Source organism: Lottia gigantea, assembly GCF_000327385.1.
Source record: "Lottia gigantea unplaced genomic scaffold LOTGIsca_159, whole genome shotgun sequence".
NCBI lineage: Eukaryota > Metazoa > Mollusca > Gastropoda > Lottiidae > Lottia > Lottia gigantea.
Genome location: NW_008707942.1, coordinates 411,811 through 419,255, shown reverse-complemented (window position 1 = coordinate 419,255; position 7,445 = coordinate 411,811). Strand labels below are relative to the sequence as shown.

The 7,445-nt window shown below is 36.8% G+C and overlaps 1 protein-coding gene across 1 annotated transcript in view; it reads right to left on the bottom strand.

Annotated features, from left to right (window-relative positions):
• Positions 1-7,445, bottom strand: part of LOTGIDRAFT_82008 (hypothetical protein) — a gene marked incomplete at both ends in the record, with an annotated part of 14,513 nt that overhangs the window by 753 nt on the left and 6,315 nt on the right. The gene's annotated exons all lie outside the window — the stretch shown is intronic.

Sequence of the window (7,445 nt, the reverse complement as noted above, 5' to 3'; positions counted from 1 at the left end):
CATACACCACACCACAGCACACTCCGCTCAACATCACTCCATACACCACACCACTCCATACACCACACCACTCCATACACCACACCACACTCCGCTCCACATCACTCCATACACCACACCACACCACACTCCGCTCCACATCACTACATACACCACACCACTCCATACACCACACCACACTCCGCCCCACATCACTCCATACACCACACCACACCACATTCCGCTCAACATCACTCCATACACCACATCACTTCATACACCACACCATGCCATACACCACATCACTCCATACACCACACCACACTCCGCTCCACATCACTACATACACCACACCACTCCATACACCACACCATACTCCGCTCCACATCACTCCATACACCACACCACACTCCGCTCCACATCACTCCATACACCACACCACACTCCGCTCCACATCACTACATACATCACACCACTCCATACACCACACCACTACACACCACACTCCGCTCCACATCACTCCATACACCACACCACGCCAGACACTGAACCAAATATTTCTATTTTTATGATTTTAAACAACCTGTTGGTATTTTCAGCTTTTGATATAACTGGCCATGTTTCCAACACACGTCAATATATCTGGTCACAGAGTGAGAAACGATACGGTAAGTTGACATATTAATATCATCTTCCAACATACCGCGACAAATCTGGCCCTAGACGTTCGTCGGATATACGGATGACCTACCTTAACCTGCCGATACCCTTTCCGTATAATACGTCTGAAAAACAGGTAAGGCCAGATTCTGTTTACTTGAAACATACTTTACTAAAAAAACCAAAAAAAAACATTTTACTGACATGTAATAAAATGATAAAGGGGAACATAATGTTACAAGAGGATTAAAGTCGTTTACTTCGTGAAAACACCTCGCAGCCCTTTTCCCTACTGAAGTTTGACTAGTAGAGATCTTCAGACAACTGATCTATTTCAGCCTGTATCCCTACTGAAGTTTGACAAGTAGAGATCTTAAGATAACTGATCTATATCAGCCTGTATCCCAACTGAAGTTTGACAAGTAGAGATCTTCAGACAACTGATCTATATCAGCCTGTATCCCTACTGAAGTTGGACAAGTAGAGATCTTCAGACAACTGATCTATATCAGCCTGTATCCCTACTGAAGTTGGACAAGTAGAGATCTTCAGAAAACTGATCTATATCAGCCTGTATCCCTACTGAAGTTTGACTAGTAGAGATCTTCAGACAACTGATCTATATCAGCCTGTATCCCTACTGAAGTTTGACTAGTAGAGATCTTCAGACAACTGATCTATTTCTAATTCCTAATTAGTTACTTAATCATTACTTTATATTTTGGTGTATAGCTTTCACATATTTGAGTAAATAGAATTTTTCAACCTACAAAACAGGTGGAATGTCCCTTTAAACAAAAGTGCTTTGAGGCATTTAGGATTCTACAGCGTTTGTTTTTTGATTTGTGTAAACTTAATAGGTGATAATTACTATATATCTTGGTAAACCGATAGTATAGCTAAAATCAAAAGTCTGTTGGTCTTGTAATTACACTGTGTGGGTATTGGAATGTTGAAAATAAAAACTTTCAGAGTCTCAGATAAACATACAGAGTTTAGAAAACCTCTCAGAAAATTTTCAAACATACAGCAAAAATCTAAATTAGCGTTACCCGTTTTCCTGCTAAGGGATGTAACTCGTGTCCTCCTTAGTTAATTATGTGACTGACCAGTGAGCTAGACTTTCTATTTCATTCCTTCATTCATTCATTCTTTCCTTTATATATTTCAGTTCCATTCCAGAATGATAATATGAGGTATCCCGAGTCCTCCTCCTCCGTCCAGTTTATTCTGATATTGACCTACATGCGCAGTGGATCTTCTTTTACCGCAGACGTTATACAACATCACCATGATGCTTTTTATTCCTTCGAACCATTAATATCTCTTGTTCATGGAAAATCCTTAGAATATCTAAACGGCACACACAGGTAACAATAGCATTTTATTTAAATGATATTTTAACTTTTTAGGAATTTTAGAGAGTTTTTTTAAACTGTTAGAAAGCCCTTTTTATTTTTTGCAGCTTTTGTGATAGTGACGTCGTACGACGCTTAGTTTTAGTGGATTAAACGAGCCACAGAAGTCTGATAGGATGGTGTTAATAGTTGCTATCAGTGTCTCTTTACAGTCCCTTTATGTCCATAATTTGAGTTCCACCATAGTAAGAACTTCGGCAATGCTAACGGGGCAGACGTACCCACACTTTCAGAACACCTGGTGCCACAACGTTTGTTTAGATTCAGAGAGTCCACATGGCTGATATTGATTTTTCGTTATAAATTATAACCATTACAACCAAGATTACCATGTTTCACTAAAAACCCAGTCAAATTGTCCCCCATTGCACACGCTGTCAGTTTAAAAAGTCTTTTATAAAGTCTATTCCACTACCAGATCACCCTGGAATATGAAACGTGATAGTAAAAAGCAAAACAATTCAAGTAACGAAAAAACTCGTGCAAAATTGCAAGGAAAAATTCGGGAGCAATGAAAGACTAGTAGTGGACTCAATGAGAACTTCCACTAGGTATTTGGAAAAGAGTAAGCAAATAAAATCATTGAACTGTCGACTGTCTCGTCATGAGTTTTTGCTGTGTATTGACAACTAGTGAATAAAGGGAGGGAACTCTTGCTAGCTATTACGGTTGAGATTTACGGACCGACTCCATTAATTCATTTGCCTTCTGTTTCCATGTTAAATCTCGAAATTCATCCTTCTATAACTTTTTCCAGAAATCTCGTTGAATACTTTCCAACATGTCACATGGCCAATTATTTTTCTGGACAAAAATTCAATATATATGACCATGAAAATCTTGAGATAACCAAACTGAAAGTAGACCACTACATTTTATCAACATCCGCTTGACTGTCACTGCACACAAAAACATTTTTTTAAATTACCCTTATCTCACAAAATCTGAAAGAAAATGGAATTTCAGATATCAAATTCTAAATTTAGGTCAAAAATTAGTCCAAAAACTCCAAAGGGCAGAGAAATGAAGCTCGCTAAAAATATAGTAACAATAATTTGCATAAAATGTTTTAGTGGACTCTGACCAGGTCAGCACAGAATTGTTTCGAATGGCGCAAGTGATACATGGTGTGCTCACTTTAAGTATACCTTACAAATACTAAGTTAATTTACCCCTAGTCCGAAAGATCTGCCTCTATTCCAGTCTCTGATAGCTACAGTGAATACTTATATATATATATACTTATATTTATATAAACTTAACTTCTCCCTTAATAATGTACTATTGTGTGGTTTCTTCAAGTTTCTTACCCTAAAGGAAGACCCAAAAATCAAATTTACAAACTTGGCCAAAATGAGTCTTTGTTGATGAGTGGACTTACCTGGTGTCACAATGCTTAGAAGCGTGTATCAATAATTATTCAGTTTAATAGATATATCGTCTGATATAAAGATTCTATTCTTTAGTCACGACACCTGGTAAGTCCAGCTGATCAATATGTACACTTGTTTACTAAGTTTGAGAATGTCCATTCTAAAAGGTAGTATTCCTTCCATCGTATCACAAATACGGATTTTGATTTGGTCTTGATAACCCCGAAGAGGTATGACGAATAGGGATGTGGTTTGGACACGATGTATTCCTTCAAAAACTTATTTAGAAATATATTAACAGTCATATTTTCACCATATAATTTCAGAAACTTTACAAGTGAAACTATTGTAACAGAGAGTTTAAAGGTGCTTGAACGCTGGTATAATTGCGATCTGTATAATATAGATGTTGAAACGATGAAACACATATTCATGTCGTTCGGAATTCACACTAATGAATTTTACCGATGTGTAGGAAAAACAAAACTAAAAACCAACATGACAAAATGTTTGCCGAAACTAATAAAAGACTGTAAAGAATCTAAATTACGGGTTATTAAAACTATACGCGTTGACGTCGAGAACATAATAGAATATTTCAAAAAATTCCCGAACTTTAAAATGATCCATTTAATTCGAGATCCAAGAGGGGTCATGAATTCTAGGATAAAAGTTGAGCCAAAAAAATATGGAAAAAAGAAATTGCCAAATAGTGCTCGGTACTTGTGCCAAACAATGGCGATTGATATGAACAACACGTTTAAATTGGCGAAGGAATATCCCAACAGAGTGACTGTTCTGCATTATGAGGATTTAGCCGAAAACCCTTATTCCACTACGGCAAGACTCTACACCTTCCTGGACTTAAGCATAACGCTGGAGATTTACGGGTACATCTTCCATATAACGGCAGCGGGCACCTCAAATGAAAGAGCGTACGGAGTAGCTAGAAGTAACTCCGCCTCCACCGCCAACAGATGGAAAAGAGATTTAAAATATGATGAAATAAAACAGATTGATGTTGAATGTAAGAATGCTTATCCATTGCTTGGTTATTTACCAGTGACCAACTCAAGCGTTTTAAAAGACACCAGTTCGCTGGCTACTCGCGTACAGTGAAAGATACCAGTGAAATGAAACGGTAATTTCTATTACGTAACAAGTTTTATTGTGGTAACAACTTCTATTGCGGTAACAACTTCTATTGTGGTAACGACTTCTATTGTGGTAACAACTTCTATTGTGGTAACAACTTCTATTGTGGTAACAACTTCTATTGTGGTAACTATTGTGGTAACAACTTCTATTGTGGTAACAACTTCTATAGTGGTAACAACTTCTATTGTGGTAACAACTTCTATTGTGGTAACAACCTCTATTGTGGTAACCAGTTTTATTGCGGTAACAACTTCTATTGTGGTTACAACTTCTATCGCGGTAACAACCTCTATTGTGGTAACAACTTCTATTGTAGTAACAACCTCTATTGTGGTAACGACGTATATTGTGTTAACAACTTCTATTGTGGTAACAACCTCTATTGTGGTAACAACTTCTATTGTGGTAACAACCTCTATTGTGGTAACAACCCCTATTGTAGTAACAACCCTATTGTGGTAACGACGTATATTGCGGTAACAACTTCTATTGTGGTAACAACCTCTATTGTGGTAACGACGTATATTGTGTTAACAACTTCTATTGTGGTAACAACTTCTATCGTGGTAACAACTTCTTTTGTGGTCACAACTTCTATTGCGGTAACAACCTCTAATGTGGTAACAACTTCTATTGTGGTAACAACCTCTATTGTGGTAACAACCCTATTGTGGTAACCACGTATATTGCGGTAACAACTTCTATTGTGGTAACAACCTCTATTGTGGTAACGACGTATATTGTGTTAACAACTTCTTTTGTGGTCACAACTTCTTTTGTGGTCACAACTTCTATTGCGGTAACAACCTCTATTGTGGTAACAAGGTATATTGCGGTAACAACTTTTATTGTGGTAATAACTTCTATTGTGGTAACTGCTTGCTTACCTATTCAATAATAGTGTTCACATCTCGCCGTCGCAATTTGAGCCTTCAAATCCATTTTCCGCGTTTGAATGTTAAAATGACGACTCATCTTGTTTTGAGACTCTATCATATAGAAATAGAAAGTTTAGGGCCTTTTTGAAGGAATTAAGGGATTTTCAGTACATTTCTAGTGCTTAATGAAGATATTTTACACGTGTGTTTAAATTATTTATAAGCAGAAATAAGTTTAGTGTGATAGTGAAAATGATATATTGGTGAAAATATATTTGTGGCCAAAAAGTTCCGGTGATAATTGTGTGGCTTAATAATAGATATATATTTTTATATATTGTTGTGTTTTTTTATTCATACACTTCGAGACAATGTTGTCTTTGATGGTGGCGCTCTTGTTCTCCCTCCTTACCTCATAACGTCGAGTGCGGGCCACATAATTATCGAGGAGGCATTATGAAATTTTAAACTGGTAGGTGTGGGAGTGCAAACGCAGACAAAAACCATAGACGTCGGACTGAAAATTAGAATGGTGCAAATCAATACGTCAATGGTATATTGGATACGATTTGTCGATTTTGAATATTGCACATATTTAGGTGGAATAAATGAAACATGAACGCATCAATATCAGATGAATATGGATTAAAACGTAACCATACCTCTTTCTGGACGACAGACCACAATATTTCTGAATAAACTGATGACACATATTCGCCAAGGTGGCTGAATAACACGTGAAACCATAAAAATATCACAGTACTGATCCAAATAACCATCTGAAATATTTATGATATAAAATCTCAAGCTCTGCCTTAATTACTTAAAAATTGTATCATCTTTCAATCAGTATAGACTCAATTAGAACATGGTTACAATATTACTAACAATAGTAGGAGTTTATCAACCTTTCACATGAGGTAGTATATCAATTATAAATGAGTAAATATTTGATAATGAAAAATTGGTATCAGGCGACTAGAAGAGTAAATCGCCATAGCTGCTTAATATATACAACACACATGACAGGAAAGAAATATAAAAAAAGTGTTTCGATTGATGTTTTTTAAAAATGAATATTGATTTACAATCAATTTTATAAAAATAAATTTATTTAAAATCAATGGCATTAAAACACTTTACACAGTGGCGGCACTAGTGAGAAAGCAGGGTGGGGTTAGGAGGGGAGGGGGAAGGGGGGATGAGGGTGAGGCAGAGGTAGGCACCTCTTCCTAAAAAATGGCTTGCACCCCTAATTGTACCTCCTCCATCGTATTTTTCCAACAATTTAGAAATATATTATTATATCTTTTTGCCCCGAAGTATCTGTCAGAATGCACCAAATCAATTCAATATGTCGACAATTTATTGTTAGAACCCTCTCAGACGCTCCATTGAGTTAGTCTGACCCTTAATTGTACCCCTAGTCTCGGGAGGCGCCGCCTTTATCTGTACATGAACACAGATGTAGTCGTTATTTTCTTGTAGATATAAACAGTTCAGAGATAAAGAAATCGGTCAGATGAATCAGCAATGAATGGTAAAAATGGATCTCACCAGAAGAAAATTTAGTGTATGTATGTATGGTTTATTGTTCGTAATTGGAGTGTTTTTTGGAAGTATTGGTATGTTATATAGTAAGTATATAGAAACATCATTTTTAAACAGAACCCGAAACATGTTGTAACTCTGAGCTATAGAAATATTAAAACAGAACCTGAAACATGCAATCGGAAAAGATTTAAACCAAGGCCGTGTACGCACCTCCCCGCATATCGTCGTACACTGCACCATTCTGGACACCACAGTAGCACGTCGTACAATAGACCTTGTCGCACTTAAACCACTTCCTACACAGCACCTCGTTTAACTTTATGTTGGTATTTTCAGGTTTTGATATAACTCCCCATGTTCTCAAAACATCTCAATCATCTATCTGGTCAGAGAGTGAGAAACAATACGGTATGTTGGACATATTA